The sequence below is a fragment of the Muntiacus reevesi genome, chromosome 18 (assembly GCF_963930625.1).
Source record: "Muntiacus reevesi chromosome 18, mMunRee1.1, whole genome shotgun sequence".
NCBI lineage: Eukaryota > Metazoa > Chordata > Mammalia > Artiodactyla > Cervidae > Muntiacus > Muntiacus reevesi.
This window is the reverse complement of record NC_089266.1, coordinates 4,724,066-4,742,811: the sequence shown is the minus strand read 5'-3', so window position 1 is coordinate 4,742,811 and position 18,746 is coordinate 4,724,066.

Genomic DNA, 18,746 nt, shown 5'->3' with positions numbered 1-18,746 from the left:
TAGGTCCGTGTTGGTTATCTATTTTAAATACAGCGGTGAGCCACACCAATTTTTAACCTGCACACCCAAGACTGGCCCTACGGCCGGGTCTTCCAACGCCCGGGGTCCTCAGCTCTCGGGTCATCTCCCCCTGGCCACTGTCCTGGGCCCAGCTGCGGTTTACCTGCGTGGGGCGGGGCCCCGAGAAGGGGCGTGGCCGCGGGGTGGGTGGGGCGTGGGCGGGGCTTCGGGGCGTGGGCGGGGCTTCGCGCCTGGGCGCATCCTCCGGCCCTCGACCCCTGCGGCTGCTCTTGACTGCTGGGAGGCGGGTGCACTGCACCAAAGGGACCTCTGCCTTCCCGGCGCTCCTGCCGTCTGCGGCTTGTCCCTTCCACGGATGCACGCGGGTTTGGTGGGGCGGGGGATCTAAAGTGTATACAGTTTGAGCGGTGGTCTTTTGGGAAAACAGTACACGAGTGCAAAACACGTAGGCGCAAGGCTTTGCAGGGGCGCCTGTGAGCCAGCATCCCTGCGGTTCAGGCTGCGTGTTCCTGGGCAGGAGGAGGTCCCTCCCGGCGGGTTTAGTTCTTCCTCCAGGTTCCCCTCCTCCCAGCAGGATGCAGGAGGGGGGCTAGACCTGGGCCGCCAATAGAGCTGCAGGGAAACAGTGACTCTGCGTCCACTATGAAGTTCAATTCAACCCTCCTCTCTCTTTGTTCTCGTCGACTTGACAGTGTCCCGGCCCTGCCAGTGCCTTGACAGCAAACGGGTCTCACATGGTCACCGTCTGTCCCCCAGTGCCGGCCCTGAGGCGTGAGCGGCTTCTGACAGGTCTGCACAGCTGGGGACCCCAGCATCCTTAGGGCCCTTGCTACTGTCACGGAGGATGTGGACTGGAGGATGAGCCAAAAGGGCAACTGGATTAATCTGGATTAACACCAGCGCCCCTGCACCCCATGACCCTCTCCCAAATTAAAAGACCAGCCTGGAAATTGGGCGGAACCTTTTCTGATGTCGCCTCCTTTCTCTGGCAGACTACAAGTCAGGAAATTAATGTCTTTCACTGGCCTCTCTCCATCCAGCAGGGAGGGGTGTGGTTCTAGGCTGCTGGGAGTTGGTGAGGACCCAGCCTTGGGGTTTAAGGACAGGTTAGTGTCTCTTTTCAAGCTTCCCAGGTGGCTCAGTGGTAAAGAATCTACCTGCCGGACACATGGGCTTGATCCCTGGGTCTGGAAGAAGGAAACGTCAGTCCACTCCAGTATTCTTGCCTGGAGCATCCCATGGACAGAGGAGCCTGGTGGGCTGCAGTCCACGGGGTCGCAAAGAGCTGGACACGACTGAGTGAACACACACGCACACAGTGTCTGCCTTCACTTGACCTCCAAGAAACCCGGGACGTGCCAAGGAAGAAAGGTAATATAGGACACGCCAGAGGGCAGGGGGATGGGGGAAGAGAGGAGAGACCCTTAGCTGGTCTCCTTTCAGTTTTCCAGGTGGGCAGTAAGGGCGTACTCCCTTTCCTGACCTTTTCCTTTTAGGGTTCAAATTCAGCATGCACTTGGGTCTGCAGCCTGGATTGATCACTACCACACCCTGGAAAGTGTCCCATGGAAACAGACAGTGAACTGATTTAAGGTTGATACTTAGGTTGCTACTTCATCAAAGGTTTTCTTGAACAGGAATCTGCTCCCTTGCTGCTTGTCCCGTGAAAACGCTGGTTGAACTTAATACGTGAAATGATAAAGAATGTAAAAGTGCTGGTTTGCTAACACGCCTGCAATACAGATTGGAAGGAAAAAAGACCACTCTTGAATCAATGGTTCATGAATCCGCAGATGTCTTCCAGGTGGACACTGGGCATATTCGGTCACTTGGCTAGAGATGGCTGGAGATGGCCGTTGTATTAGTTCTCTGTGTCGTGAGGCAAACTTGCACAAACCAACGACAGAGAGGTCTTAATTTTGGTCAGTGCCTTTACTTAGATTTAGGAACTTTTACAGGTTGGCGCTCAACATGAATTCCATGGCTCTGGCCCTCTAAGGCTCAGCCATTGGCTACACTTTGCAGGCAAAAGGATGGGACAAGAATACCTCCTAAACAGAGTCCCTTAATAATCAATAAGAACATACAGACCCAGAAGTACCCCCAAGAATTTTTTTATATGCCTGTACATTCAAAATGTGTATAATACAGACAACACAAATCTGGTAGGTCAAAGTCAAGCTTCAACTTTTTCCCTTTGGAACCCAAACGTGAACGCGAAGGGGATGTCTCAGGTCATCTGGCAACATAGAATGGTTTGTGCTGTGGAAACCAGAAAGGTTCATGAACTCCGGGCCGTCCTCCTTCCTAAGAGCTGTTTCCTTCCTGAGTAGGTTATGCCTGTCTCGGGGGAGGGACGAGGTAGGTGTGTGTGTTTATTTAATGTAGAATTCTTGGCGCATGTAAAATTCTTGGCGAACCTACCAGGTTGGCAGGTGCTGAAAGGTAAAATCCTCTTTTCCTAATCCAGGAAAAAAAAAAAAAAAAAACTTGGATGCCAGTTTCCCCTCTCATTGTCCTGCTCTGCCAGGCAGAGGGCCACCTCTCCTAACACTCTGGGGGACCCAGGTATCAGACACAGTGATGGCCACTGGCTGAATAACACAGCCATTGAGCTTAAAGGGAGAGTCAGGTTGAGACCTTTTCCTCAAGGGGCTCTGTCCTTCCGTGTGAAAAACCAAGGTGAAAACGACTGGATGGTTTAGCCTCATCATTAACACATTATCGACCAGATACGTATCCATTCATTTTTAGCGAGTGGCACAATGAACATCTCTGCAAAGTTGCTAGAGCTTAAAATTGATCACAGGTTCATCGTACAACTTAACAATTGTCCTTATCGTTCACATTTTGCTCCGTTAGGTTTTTCTTCCAACCCTATGTATAAGCACAAGTGTAATACAGTAAAATTTTCAAAAATGACACATTGAGAAATACTGAGTGAAGAATTTTTTGGTGAATTTTGTGCAGCTACTTTCTCTGATTGCTCCAGCAACATACATACTAGTGTCTCAGACGGAGACAATTCTTCAGAATATAGATCTGATTCAAACAGCGTGAATATGAGACCAACAAAAAGACAAAAAAACCTTAGTGATTGATTCTGATACAGAAAGTGAAAATGAAACTCCAGGCACTGGAGAAGCCTTCAGAGGTGTGTCAGCGTAACTGGAATGTAATAACCTGCAAAGTGTTAGTGAAATAACAGAATTAAGTTTGGGCTGGCCCAAATAAAAATTACCAGCCACAGGTGTTAGTTTCTGCAAAAAACCCCCTGGTCAGTAATGAGTTGAGGTTAGGACTGAGGAGTTAGGGCCAGTAGGAAAGGAGAGAGGGAAGTTAATGGAGATGCAGCTGACAGCCCTGGCACTGATGGAGAAAAGGTACCTGAATGCCCAGACAGCCTGGCTTTGGAAAAAGGCACGATTCCCCAAGGGAGCACCCTTGGAATTCACAGCACCGACCGCGTGTCTGCACGAGCGATGACAATGCAGATAGCGTGGCAGATTGCGATCAGCCTTGGCAGGGAAGCTCCTAGCAGGGCTTTGTGGTTTGGAAAAGTGCAGCAAACAAGTAGGGTACAAGGCTCCCCCTTCTCTGCCCAGGGCGGCCACCACCCCCCACACCCAGGTTCCTCCCATTGCCAGTTCAACATTCATGGTCTCCCTCCTCTCGCTGGTCAGGGAGGCTGATCCCAGCTGTCTGGCCCCCGGAGATATGACTCATGAACCCCTGATGTCCTGCTTCTTGACCACGTCTCATGCTTGGGTCAATACCATTCTTTGTTCAGATCTTGTTGGCAGATGTAGAGGGAACTCGAGCCAGCTCAGGGTGTTAGATGCTTAAATAAGTTGAGAAGAAGGTCAGCATCGTGCCAATCAGAAGAGAAGCTAGGACCGTGCATTCGGACATCAAGTTGTTAGGATTCAGGTATGAACTGGTGGTTTTTGACATTCCCTCTCTAATGGTCACCTCGATCCGCTAAGAACAAAAACAGCAAGAGGAAAAGATGCAGCAAATTCCATTAGTGTGAGCAAGGTGCCAGTTAGGAGTGGAGCCGCTGCTGTCTCAAAAATCTCTACAGAAAGTAGCGAAGTCCTTCAGTCTCTTTCACTGCTTTACCTGGGAGGACCAGGTGATGAAAAGGGATTTTTGTCAGCTGTTCTAGCTAGCTGATCTGCCCTTCCTTCTACTTAATGTCTTGTGATGTCTTCTTTTAAAAAAAAAATTTTTTTTATGTATTTTGTTTTTGGCTGTGCTGGACCTTCGTTGTTTTGTGATTCTTTTTCTAGTGGCAGTGGGGTGGGGGTGGCACTCCCTAGTTGCAGGGTGTGTGGCTTCAGGACTTGCAGCTCTGGGGCTCTAGAGGACAGGCTCAGTAGTTGGGGCGCACGGGCTTTGTTGCTGTCATCACGAGGGATCTTCCTGGATCGAGAAGATGATTCTTCCTCGTTTTCTTTTCCATTGTAGCTTATCACAGGGTGTTTTGTATGGTTCCCTGCTCTGTACAGTAGATGTAATAGTTTGCATCTGCTAAACCCAAACTCTCACTGTATCCCTCCCCGACCCCCACTGCCCTTGGCAACCACGAGTCTGTTCTCTGTGTGATGTCTTTTTAAAAATCATCCCTGCAGCCTTGATTGGGCTTCCCTTGTGGCTCAGCCGGTAAAGAATCTGCCTACAATGCAGGAGACCTGGGTTTGATCCCTGGGTTGGGAAGATTCCCCGGAGAAGGGAAAGGCTACCCGCTCCAGTGTTCTGGCCTGGAGAATTCCATGGACTGTGTAATCCATGGGGTCGCAAAGAGTCAGACACAACTGAGCGACTTTCAGTTTCACAGCCTTAATCGCGGTGTATCCCGAGTTTAGCAAATTCCTTCAGTCCCCGTGATCTCTACTGGGTGACGTAACTCTACTACAGCAGATATATTTTGCGAGTGACGGTCACTAGATGCTGGTCTGGGTCCTACCAAAAATGATGAGTGGTTCACTGCCCAGCATGCTTACTCACCTTTATACTGTCTGGACTAAAAAAAAAAAAAAAGAGCAAAGCCAAGTCTGTTTTAGCCAGTACAGTTTAAAAGAATGTCTGGGTCTGATCAGTTGCCTTACAACGCCTGTGTAAGTTCTGACACTGGTGGGTTTATTCTTTACTCTTTTCTCTTTGCAGTTTGTTTTTGTTTACTTTTTTATTGTGAAGGATTTTGAACCTACACTCAGGGAAACAGAAGTGTGTCATGAACCCTGCGTACCCATCCCCCAGTTCCAACAGTCATCCACTACCCCCTGACTGTTCCGCCCCCACTTCCTCATTATTTTTAAAAGACATTTATGTATTTTTATTTATTTGGCTGAAGCAGATATTAGTTGCAGTGCCTGGGGTCTTTAGTTGTGGCCTTCGGGATCTATTTCCCTGACCAGGAATCAAACCCCGACTCCCAGCATTGGGATCAAGGCGTCTTTAACCACTGGACCATCAGGGAAGTTCCCCTTCTTATTTTTAAACAAAAACCAAAGAAAAAAGCTCAGTACATTGTGCCACTTTATGCACAAGCAGGTCTGTCCACAGCTTGAAAAGGAAAGGATTTCTTTTAGACACACACAAAGGAACATTGTAAAATTTACTTTAAGTATTATATATTTCCTATTCCTTCTCTTTAAATTGAGCAGTGGCCTTGGGTCAAAAACAGTAAAATTTGATGATTGAGCTCAAACATCCTGTATTCCCAAAGGAATCGCTGCCTTTCTCAAAACTAATTCATGATCTCATTTCATTCCCATAAAGAAGCCTGTGGGGTAGGCATAGGAAACGGCGTCCAGGGGGTGGTGGCTGAATCAGCCCTTGTGGTAGCTCTGAACCTGCCTTGCCCCCGTGGCCTGGCAGATGATGCCAGCGACTCCACTCCAGAGGAGTGTCAGAGGGACACTGCCTCCTCTCCTGTCCCTTCCCACTGTGCTGAGCGCCGGGGCCAGCCTAGCCTTCTGCAAAGGAGCTGTGGTTTGCCAGAGGAAAATGCTTGTGTGTTCCTGGCCAACGTGATGGGCGGTCACGTGGATGGAGTGTGGAAAGAAGGGGCTGGCCGGGAATGGTTTGCAGGGCTTGTCTCGAGATACACACAATAACATGGGCAGCCTCCGAGGAGGGCACGTCTGGGTTCTCGTAGGACGCTATCCCCCCAAACCTCTGTAGAGCCTGCCACCTCTCCAACTACAGAAGACAGAGCAACGCCTTTCTAGCTGGTGTCACCTTTGTGGGGCATCTCGTTCGGGAAGTCATACTTCCATCCTCCCCTTCCCCGGCGGGTTTCTGGGACTCTAAACTGCTGGCCACGTGCGTGGGGTGGGGGGTGGGCGTGCCCTGCACACGTGCCCATCCTGAGCGCTCCAGGAGCCGCTGCGGCCCTCTGCCCACGTGGGAAGATGCTTTCCTTTCTTTTTATTCTTATTTTCATAGCCTTATATTTTATAATCGTCAAGTGAACAAATATAAATACTGTGTACTTTAAGCTTAGATATATTCTGCGCAGAAACATCACTTCTTGGTTTTTTATTTTTTAAATTACAAAAGCATGATAACACCTTTGCAGGAGACTTGGAAGGCACAGAACGAGTTTATATATAGTTCCACTATATACTGCAATTACTTTTTGCAGATAAATTGAGAATTTTAGTTGGAGTTTCATTATCAAACTCCTAAAAATTAATACAATGAATGCACAGAGAAGTAGATGGACATTGTAGACCTGAGGAGCACTGTGAACCATCCAACATAGCTAAGATTTATACAGGTTTCACACAGCAGTAAGATACTAATTCTGTTCAAATGGGAAGGTGATTTATTTTCTTAGTACTGCTCGCTCAGGGCCAGTTTTAAGAAAGGATGTGTCCGAGTTCCAGGAACACCTTCTCTGGCCCGGCTTGGCTTCTGGGAACGAGAGAGAGTGCCCGCGCCGCCCGGCCCCCAGGACCCGGGTGCCCACCCCGGGCTGTAGAAGGCTGACTGGCACTGCGTCAGCTGAGCTGCCTGCTGCAGCCCCGGGCCCTGCCTGAGGACGTGGATCGTAAGTCCCATTGTGTGCATCCAGGGCCCTGACGGGTGCTGATGGATGGGGCGTCCTTGCGGACCCCGGGAGCCCTGGGTGGGGACAAAGGGGTGCTTTGTTTGACGGGGCAGGCCCCTGCCTGCAAACCCGCTCATTTGCCTGACGGTGGAGACAGGTGTATCACAGGCTCAGCGTGCCTGAGCGTCGCCGGGTGATTAAGATCTTGGCTTTTTTCCCCAGGGCCGGGTTTAGAGGAGCAGGCGTGCAGAGTTGAGCGGCTGTGGTCACTCCACTCTCCTGGAACCTGGACCCTGACTTTGCTTCTCTTAGTCTGGGCTTCCAAGTGCTCTGTGCTCAGACGCTCAGTCATGTCCGACTCTTTGCGACCCTATGGACTGTAGCCCGCCAGGCTCCTCTGTCCATGGGGTTTCCCAGGCAACAATACTGGAGTGGGTTGCCACTTCCTTCTCCAGGGGGTCTTCCCGACCCAGGGATGGAACCTGTATGTTTTGCGTCTCCTGCATTGGTAGGCAGGTTCTTTACTGCTGACCCACCGGGGAAGCTCCTCTGCTCCTAAAAACAGTGACTTGTTAGGGATGGGAGACTTTGGAACCTGTCCTGAGCTCCACCATGGGGAGGAGGAGGGTGAGGGACCCCCTCACCTGCTGAGCAGAGGCTGTGTTCCGTCCCTGTTGGCACCGCAGGGACCATCTCTCACCTCCCACGAGACGCCTCCAGCCTGACCCTCCCCTGCCAGAGAACATCACTTGGGTAGGTGTTTTCCTTACACCTTCTGGGTTGTTACCACAAGTGCTCCAAAGCATTTTCATCATTTTTTAAATTAAAATCTTATTTTTATTAAGGACCAGGTAAATGAAACTTAGTCAAACAGTGTGATAACATTTTTTAAAAAAGGCAGCAACGCCCTGCCCTCCTGAGTGCTAACTGTGCAGCCTTAGATTTAAGGATCAAATGAACAGCATATGTCTCATTAGTCAGTGCCGGTCTGCTGGAAGACGGGTCATGATTTGAATCAAGACTTTTTACACTTGAATGTGCATTAAAAAGAAAACACCCATGGTCCACTCCTGGATACATATTCAGACGAAACTCTAATTTGAAAAGATACATGTACCCTAGTATTCATTGCAGCACTATTCACAATAGCCAAGACATGCAAGTAACCTAAATGTCCAGCGACAGATGAATAGATAAAGAAGATGTAGTGTGTATGTACAATGGGATATTAATCAGCCATAAACAGGATGGAATAACGCTATTTGCAGGGACATGGATGCAGCCAGAGATGATCATCCTAAGGCAAGTAAGCCAGACAGAGAAAGACGCATACCATATGATACTGCTCACATGTGGAATCTAAAACACGGCACAAGCAAATGTATCTGCAAAATTGAACCGGACTCACAGAGACACAAGAATAGACTTGTGGTCACCAAGTGGGGAAGGGAGGGAAGGCGTGGGAGTCTGGGCTTAGCAGATGCAAACTCGTGTATACAGGATGGATAAACAACAGTCCTAGCGTGTAGCACAGGGAGCTACACTCAGTGTCCTGGAATAGACCACCGCGGAAGGCGATGTGAAAAAGAAGGTATAAACATGCACACCTGAGTCGCTTGGCTGTGCAACAGGAATCGGCATTGTAAATCAGCTATACCTCAATACGATTTTTTAGGAAGCACCTGTAGAGTCTCCCAAATGCAGATTCCTGGATTTGCTGTCCTGCTTCTTGGACAGGGCCTGGGAATCTGCATTTGAGAGTGCCACCCAAGTGCTCCATCCCCTTCCCGTTGGTGACCAGGTTCCCGAGATTCACTCCAGCTCCAAGAATCTGCCAGGGCTGCATGCATAGATCTTCAGATACTCTAGGAAGACAGTGTCCTTACAGCTCTCCATGCCTGGCGTTTTGATAGGAATTTGGACATCCCAGACCTTCCGTCTCTGAGGAACTTTCCACTGAGCCGGCCCCTGTTGGGTTTGGGGACAACCTGGGGGCTGGGTTGGAGGCAGGGTTGCTGCAGGATGGATGGGAAGCCCCGCGGCACTCCATGAGAAGCCCCATGCTCTGTTACTCCAGGGTTCTCCTAACTGCCTCGGGCACATGCGCACGCGCGCGCTCACACACACACACACACACACACACACAGAGGTGTGGCTGCCTGTTGGAACGAAAGGACCAGAGGCTTCTGCGAGCGCACTGTTCCTGTGTGTACCTGCACACGATTCCAAGGACGCGAGGAAACCATCTGGCTCGAAATGGAGTCGGAACGCTGTCCCCTTTGAACATTCCAGCAGCTGTCGTGTCTCTGCCTGGCCCTGTCCAGACGTGAGAAACGTGCTCTTGTCGTGGGAACACCTCGATCTCTCCCCCTTCCTTGTCTCTCTGCACCACTCCCCACATCCTCTGAGATCCAGCCTCCCCATCTCCGTGACCACCTCTTCAAAGTCCTTTAATGTAATTAAGGTGCCGAAAAGGAAGGGGAAGCCCGGGACAAGCCAGGCATTAGTGAGCGTCCTCGCCTGGGCACACCTCCCGCTGGCCTGGCTCGCACGTCCGCCCTCCCCGCTGGCTCCCTCGCCCACCTCTGCCCCTTTCATTCCCAGCTCTCCCGTGATCTGGTGCTGTTTTTATCAACAGTCCATTTTCCCGCCGCACAAAGGGATCCTTTGTCACAGGTCCTTCCAGATGTTGAGTATTCGGAAAATATTCCGATCGGAAGGCATTTGTCCTCCAAATGCCCTGAGATGAGGAAGGAATCCAGGATAAGGACTCAGGAGGGCCAGTCCCAGACCTCGGAACTGGGACTCCGTGAGGGACCTGGGGCGCCGTGGTGCTCTGTAGCATCGTGTCCCCCATCCTCGTCCATTTGGTCCCAGGCGGTTCACTTGACACTTGGCTGATGTCTCTCTGCATACCTTTGCATCGGCTGAGCTCGGTCACCTGTCGTTGTTTTTTTTAATTAAAATATTTATTTGACTGTGCCAGGTCTGAGATGCGGCTTGTGGGATCTAGTTCCCTGAAAGTGTTAGTCACTCAGTCATGTCTGACTGCTTATGACCCCATGGACTGTAGCCCACCAGGCCCCTTGTCCTTAGAATTCTCCAGGCCAGAACACTGGAGTGGGTTGCCATTTCCTCCTCCAGGAGAATCTTCCTGACTCAGGGATCGAACTCAGGTCTTCTACATTGCAGGCAGATTTTTTTTTACTGTCTGAGCCACCTAGTTTCCTGACCAGGTATCAGACCCAGGACCCCTACATTGGAAGCACAGAGTTTTAGCTACTGAACCACCAGTGATGTCCCTGTTTTTGTTTTTGTTTTTTTTTAAGTGACTAAGCTTTGGGTGGCTAAATGCAGCGATAGAAAACTAGGATAAACTCATGGCCTGGTGATCCAATCTCAGCCAATGGGCACCGTAAAGCCAAGTTGCCCAATTGCATCCATTCCAGATTGGCAGAACCACAGTCAACTTGCAGACCTGCACGTGTAGGAATAAAGGACTGTGGCTGTAAGACACTGAATGTCCCCGTGGTTTGCTTGTGACACAGCTGTGCCAGTAACAGATCAATACAGGGGGATCCGAACCCAGAAAAGACTCACTCCAGAGCCCATTCTTCTTCTTCTTCTTCTTCTTTTTTTTTTTTTTTACTGCATTTATAGCTTTATTTTTTGGCCGTGCTGGGTCTTTGCTGCGAAGGCTTTTCTCTAGTTGTGGCGAGTGGGGTCTACGCTTGGTTGCAACGCCCGGCTTCTCAACGCGAAGGCTTCTCTTGTTGTGGAGCATGGGCTCTGGGCTGAGTGGGCTTCAGTAGCTGTGGCTTCCAGACTCTAGAGCACAGGCCCAGCAGACGTGGTGCCTGGGCTTAGCTGCTCTCTGGCATGTGGGGTCTCCCCTGATCAGGAATCACACTCAGGTCTCCCGCACTGGGAGGTGAATTCCTTACCACTGAGCCACCAAGGGAACCCCCAAAGCCCATCCTTAACCATCTCGTCTTGGACTGTTGTCCCGTAGGCCATGACACATCCAGGAAATATTGACCTGGTGCCCCAGGACATTCCCTGGGTGCCCAGACATGCCCAGAGACCCTTTGTCCAACCTGGGTCCCATTTTATGATCCTTGTTGTAGACAGCTTTCCACATTACTGGAAGAAGAGAAGAACATAAAATAGTGTGGACGATGCTCAGGAAAGTTGAAGTACAGAGAAACATAAACGGTGGAGAGAAAATACAAGAAGATAGGCTCATCCCTTCTGGGTAGGGGGAGTTGCAGGCGACATGGAACTTAATGCCACCTTTTTTTTTAATATAACTTTTTTTTTCTGACTGTGTTTGGCCTTAGTTGCCTCATGCAGGACCTTAGTTGCGGTGCAGGGACTCTCCAGTTGAGTTTGTGGGCCCAGTCGGTGTGGTACACAGGCTTAGTTGCCCCTCAGCACGCGGGATCTTAGCTCCCCAACCTGGGATGAAACCCATGTTCCCTGCATTGGAAGTCATATTCTTACCCATGGGACCACCAACAAAGTCCCAATACCATCTTGATGAAGTTTGAAAGCAAAGCTAAGCAACGTGATTTTAGAGGTCCATACGCATGGAGTCAGAGGTCACCGAGAGGGAATAAGAAACAGAAGTCAAGCGTTCTCACCCTTCTGGTGGCCGAGAGGACTGGGCGAAGAATGTCAGCGGTACCCATCACGCTCCAGACCTTGAGGTGGGTGGGGCGTCCAGCTCTCCCGTTACCTGTAGGTAAGGGTGCTGTCTACCCAAGAAGCAGTGTAACGTTACGCATAGGCGTGTGGACTCTGTCAGGGTCTGAATCCTGGTTTGCTACTCATTTAGCTCTTGGACAGGTGACGTCACCTCCTTGTCCCTTCGTATCTCATCTGTAATCTCGAGGCTGAGGACAACAGGGCCAGCCTTGGAGGCCTTCGGAAGAAGGGTTTCGAACAGTGCCTGTCCGCTAAGTGCAGTGAGTGATGGTTCCATCAGCGAGTTAGAGACGCTATTTTGAACATATCGGTGATTACTCAGCATCCTGGACTGAGCTGGAGAGGCTCCTCGTGTGTTTCTTCATCAGTGCAGCCCCACGTAAGCATCTGCTCTCAGCCGAACCAGCGGCTTATACGGCTCAGCAGAAATAAGCTGGTGAGTTATGCAGCCCAGCACCATTCACTGACTTACAGAGTTTGCTGCAGCTTGTGTTCTAAAGTTGCTGCTGTCTCATGCAGGTATCAGGGACGCTTCCCTGGTGACTCAGACCTGGGTTCGATCCCTGGGTCGGGAAGATGCCCTAGAGGAGGGCATGGCCACCCACTCCAGTGTCCTTGCCTGGAGAATCCCATGGACAGAGGAGCCTGGCGGGCTACAGTCCATGGGGTCACAAAAGAGTCAGACACGACTGAGTGACTGACACTTTCACACTTTCACCTTTTATCAGGGTCGCAAGGGTGGGGGCAGGCTCCCAGGAGGAAGTTTCTTTCGGCTACCCCAAGGCCCTCTCCGCTACCCCGAGGCCCTCTCCCCTACCCCGAGGCCCTCTCCCCTACCCCGAGGCCCTTTCCGCTACCCCGAGGCCCTCTCCGGGAGTGAAACTGCCCCTTGGTGACCGAGGATCCCGCCTCGCCAGTCAGTGGGGCTGATTGTCGTGTGTGTGGGAAGGAGCTGTCTGTGAAGTTCAATAATTAATTTGCCACGGTTAAACCAGAGACTTGTGTCTCCAGCAGCAGATAAGCGAACATCGAGGAAGGGAGGGGCGGCTCTGACAATCCGGGTGTGAAGGGCAGGCGAGGCCGACTGAGTGAGTGTTGATAGAGGCCGTCAGTGATTTATTGTGGCAATAATGTTGCCGTCAGCATCTGGGGGACCGAGGGAGACAGGCGCCTGCTGCGGGCCTCGGTCGGGGAACCCCCAGCTAGGGGGTTTGCAGGCTGCTGGGCCATGGGGGCAGGCCTTGTGGTCCCCGAGGTGGAAGCTTGGTGACCCTACCACCACATCCCTTCCTGAGTGAGCTGGGTGGACCCGGGACAGTGGCAGTGGGCAGGTCTGACGTCTCCACCAAGAGGCAAGGGAAGTCAACTCGTGGGCAGGGATGGCTTTCCGGGAAGCCCAGGGGAGTGGCTTTCCGGGAAGCAGGGGAGGTGTGAGTCGGCAGTGTGAGGTTAGACTCCGGGAAGAACTTTCTCTCAAAGGAGCGTTAATCAGAGCTGCCAGCATCTGCTGAGTGCTTGCAGTATGCCCAGCACTGGGTATTTGACTTGAATGCACTCATTCCTATAACCACGGGGTAGGCACTTTTATTATCCCGTTATATTGCTATTGTTCAGTCGTGTCCTACTCTTTGAGACCCCATGGACTGCAGCCCTCCAGGCAAGAATACTGAAGTGGGTAGCCATTCTCTCCTCCAGGGGATCTTCCCAACCCAGGGATCGCACCTGGGTCTCCCACATCACAGACAGACGCTTTACAGTCTGAGCCACTAGGGAAGCCCTCGTCTCTTGAAAGAGCTCATTAAACTTAGCAGTGATCATGAGGTGGTGCCTGGGGACCATCCCTGTCACCTTGGCTTTATTAAATTGAGGTCCAGGGAGGGTGGAGGTCTAGTGGAAGACCATTCTGCTGGTGAGCCACAGAGTGAGAAAATGAAACCCAAACACAAACTCCCAAACCCTCAACGCGTCAAGGCTGGCAGAGACCCTGAGACAAAGTGAAGGGTGCCCGCATCCTGGGTATGGAAATTACTTGGCCAGGCTGTTAACTTGGCTTCCCTGGTAGCTCAGCTGGTAAAGAATCTGCCTGCAATGCAGAAGACCCCTGTTCAATTCCTGGATTGGGAAGATCCCCTGGAGAAAGGATAAGCTACCCACTCCAGGGTTCTGGCCTGGAGAATTCCATGGACAGAGGAGCCTGGCGGGCTACAGTCCATGGGGTCGCAAAGAGTTGGACATGACTGAGCGACTTTCAACAAAGGCTATGGTTTTTCCAGTGGTCATGTATGGATGTGAGAGTTGGACTGTGAAGAAAGCTGAGCACTGAAGAATTGATGCTTTTGAACTGTGGTGTTGGAGAAGACTCTTGAGAGTGGTTTGGATTTCTTCTTTCTGGAGTGCAATGGAGTATCTAGTAGTGAGTTTTGAGATGGGTCTATGGGTTTGGCTAGGAGAAACCTCCACAATAAAAAGAGAGTCCCTTGGACTGCAAGGAGATCTAACCAGTCCATCCTAAAGGAAATCATTGGAAGGACTGATGCTGAAGCTGAAACTCCAATACTTTGGCCACCTGATGTGAAGAGCTGCCTCATTGGAAAAGACCCTGATGCTGGAAAAGATTGAGGGCAGGAGGAGAAGGGGATGACAGTGGATGAGATGGTTGGATGGCATCACCGACTCAATGGCCATGAGTTTGAGTAAACTCTGTGAATTGGTGATGGACAGGGAAGCCTGGCCTGCTGCGGTTCATGGGGTCGCAGAGTCGGTTATGACTGAGTAACTGAACTGAACTGAGCAACTTTCACTTTCAGTCTGCTGACTGGTCAGGCAGTGACTCAGGGATGCTGGTTTGACTGGTACAGTTCCTCTGCGTTTTTTGTCTCCAGAGTTAGTTGAAAGGAGACCAGGGCACTGCCACGCGCATGTGAATGTGGGTCTAGGATTTCCCTCCCTCCCTCATCCTGGAAGGATGGGTGGGTTTCTGGAACTGTCGTGGGTTAAGGGACTGATGGATGCCATCTGCAGAAGTAGAGGGGACCTGGGCTGTAGATTCGGTTCTGAGACAGATCCAGGGCAGAGTTTCCTGAGCTCCGTGACCTCCGGGCTGGAGTTGCGTCCTGGGGGCTGTCTTGGGTGTTGGAGTGTGTTTAAACAAATCCTGGCTTCTTGCCACTAAATGCCGGTACCAGCCCCACCCTCCCCTGTGACAATCAAAACTGTCTCTAGACATTGCCTGGTGTCCCCAGTGGGAGGGGACAGAGGTCACCTCCGGAAAGGAACCACCAGTATAGATATTTTTAAATTGGGGATTAGGCCAGCCGTCACCCCGCCTCTTATCCCTCTGGCTTCTCCATCTGTCCACATACTGCCTACCTGTTCAGTGGGAGTTGTGATGACTGGGGACCAGACAGTTTGCTGCGGGAGCCAGGAGGCAGGTGAAACTTACAGCATCTCTCTCCACCAGCAAATGGAACGGCAGGTGATCATTTCCAGAAGCAGGCCACGCCTGGGCGGGTGGGGGCCTGGGCGCTGCAGAAATGGGGCGTTCTTGCCTGGCCTCTCAAAGTCCTCTTTCTCTGCGAATGGCCAGCTGAGACCCAAGTCCACTCTGCAGGCAAGGACGCGCCAGCCGCACAAACACCCCTCTGTCCTTCCTCCAAGGGGAGCGTTCCCTCCTCTGCCCCTCCCGCTCCCGTTCTTGAGACTCGCGTTTCGTTTCCTCCTCCTTCTCTTCTGTGAGTCCCCTTGCCTGGCCATCGCCCGCCCCTCCTGCCCTCCCCCAGGCTGGGTACACCTGACTTATTTATTTATTTACAGCTCGAGTGTTTGAGCTGAGGGTTAGTTCGGGTCTATTAAGCTTACTGCTTTTCCTGCCTGGGAGCCCGGGTAATGAGTAACCATAGCGTGCTACAGGCAGCTGTCTGGGACAAACCCAGAGCCTCCTCGGGAGCTGCATAAGGCCTCGTTTGTTCTGCCCCTTCTCAATAGCTCCTTGTGCAGGAGGCAGGGTGATGGGCGGGCGGGAGGGAGCCAGAGAGAGCGGCAGAAAGAGACGGGCCCTGAATCGTGGCACTTTCGACAGTTCCTCTCCTCTCGGCCGCCTCCCCCCACCCCCCACCTGCACCCACTGCCGAGGACTTCAGACTCCCGGGCTCGTCTCCCTGACCCCGTGAACCTGGGGACAGGCTCCCCCAGACCTCGTGGGGTGCTTTTGGGTGGGTCAGAGGACATGGAGCCCGAGGGCTGCTGTTTGGCACGGGGGTGGTTCCGGTGTGCCCTGGGTCTCCCTGACTGTGCAGATGAACACAGTACCTCTTGTGTCGACTTCGCTTCCTGTAACTCTCTAGCTATCTCTTCCCGACCTTGTGTGCCTGGCTGTGCTATAAAGATGTTTGGAGAGTGCTTTCATAAAGAGCCCCAAGTCTGTTATAGGTTTAGTCATTGGCTCCACCAGCAACGTGGAGCTCGTTAGGGTACTGCTGATTTGCATCATTAAATAGAAAGAGAGACAGACCCAGAAATGGATTGCCCACTTGGCATCTGGAAAATCTCCCAAGCGATAGGCACATCCGTTCATTCTGTACACGGGTATTAAACACCTACATCAAACCGGCTGTTCAGCTAGTTCTGAGGGGCAACCACAGACGTGAACAGGGTGTGATCTCCTGCCTCAAATGTACAATGTAGAAGGGAAGAGGAAAGAGCCCCTGTCCTGGGATTATGGTTATGTGAGGTAGAATGGGATAGATGCCCCAGGAGACGTGGTTGTTCTTTAGTCGCTAAGTCGTGTCCGACTCCTTTGCGACCCCATAAGCTGTAGCCCACCAGGCTCCTCTGTCCATGGGATTCTCCACGCAAGAATACTTGAGTGGGTTGCCATGCCCTCCTCCAGGGGATCTTCCCCACTCAGGGATTGAACCCACGTCTCCTGCATTGGCAGACGGATTCTTTACCACTGAGCCACCAGGAAAGCCCCTGCTGAGAGAGGTACAAGCGAAATATCTCAGAGGGTGGAGAAGGGAAGGGTCAGAATCTTTGGGGAACACGAGAAAAGGCTGGGCTTCAGAAGTAACGGTGGAGGGTGGTCCCTCCTCCGGGCAAAGGAAGAGTTTTAACAGAGAAATCCAGATGGGCCAGCACGGGGCGTATGTGGGGATCAGGGAGGGGCTGGGTTGCTTAAGTCATGGGCAGATGAATCAAGAGCCGAGGTATGTTTTAGATGAATCAGGCTGTGTCAGACGCGTTTGAAGGTGAAGATGTTAGCTGTGTTGAAACCAGTTAGAAGAAGATGCCAGTGGTCCAGACAGAAGGAAATGAGAGAAGGTAGGAGAGGTGAGATGCTGAAGCCTAGGATGATGTAGAGCTTAGCAGTCGATGGAGAGAGTAGAGGGGAAGTGGCCCTGAGGTGACCAGAAGGACAGAACTGGGGAGATGGACCAAGTCAGAAGGTCTAGGGAAGGACCACAGAGAGGAGCAGGATAGGAGTGTGGTTCAGATGCTCTGAACTGGGGAGTCTGCAACCAAAAGTGGGGTCCAACTGCTCACCGCTCAAAGCCATTAAAGAGGCCAGGTTGGTAGAAAGGAAAGTTTGCTTTATTTTGGATGCTGGCTGCTGGGGTGGGCAGGTGGAAGCCTGTCCAAAGGCCGGTCCTCCCCACTGATGATCAGAGGACAGGAGCTTTTATGGCAGTAGGGGTTGGTTGGGGGGTGAGTGGCTACAGGCAGAAACAGCATAGTCAGCTCAGAGAGTCATCTTGAAATTGACCAGCCGTGGTCTGACGAGCTCCCTGAACCCAAAGCCCCTGCAGTGGAAGGCGAAGTCTTAACCACCGGCCCACCAGGGCCTGCACTGGTTTTCAAATCACCTTGCAAAATAAGGAGGGACAGGAAAAATTTTCCCCACATTTGAGATGGAGTGAACAGGTAGAGAAAGGTGGTCCCTTCTCCAAGATCACACAGCAGAGTCAGTATCGGAGTGGGCTAGGCATTCAGACTTCAGCCTGGAGCAGTCAGCATGACTGTTCAGTCAGAGACACCTTCTGGGTGAGTGACAAAAACCTTCCCTGACATAACTCAGGAGTTTAAACGGTGAAGACATGTACTTCTTCACCTAGCAAGATGTCTAATGGTAAGACAGGCTCTGGGACCAGTGGGTTCAGTGGAGGATCAGTGATGTCACGGGGGACCCCTGTTCTTTCATTTCAGCTCTCCCAGAACCAGGATGCCTTCATCCTGAAGCTGGTCCCTGGCTTGGGTGCAAATGACTGATGTTGGCAATCAAGGCTGCATGCATGCTTCCCTGTGAACAAAGGAAAAGAGAAAAAAAAAAAAAAAAACAAACCTCATCCAAGAGTGAAATATGTCTATACCCCAGGTGGTTCAGTGGTAAAGAATCCGGCTGCCAATGCAGGAGACATGGGTTCTATCCCTGGGTTGGGAAGATCCCCTGGAGAAGGAGATGACAATCCGCTCCAGTATTCTTGCCTGGAGAATCCCTGTGGACAGAGGAGCCTGGTTGGCTATAGTCTGTGGGGTTGCAAAGAGTCAGACTGAGTGTGCACCTCCTCCTTCCTGGGGGTGTGAAGGAGGAGTGGGTGAGGCCGAGACGTTTTCCCAGCACAGTTTAATCAATCTCCCACTCATCTAACTTGCTCCCTGGAGTAGAAGATAGGACCAAAGGGAAAAGGGAGGGCATCTCAGGTGAAGATCTGGACCAGAGCTTTGAGATGGTTTGCATCACAAAACTTCTTGCGAAATCAGGGTAGGGCTTCCTGCTAATCCTCGGAGTAGCCCAGGGCCAGTCCCAAGCTCTGATTTCCCCACCGCACGCAAGCTGGGATCCCTTTGAGCAATGCCGAATTTGACTTTGTGAGTTCTTTGAAAAAGAGAAAGGCATGTTCTTAGATGGGTCCCAAGCCTTCTGTCAGCTTGGGCAGTCGTACCTGGGTGCCTGGGGCTTTCT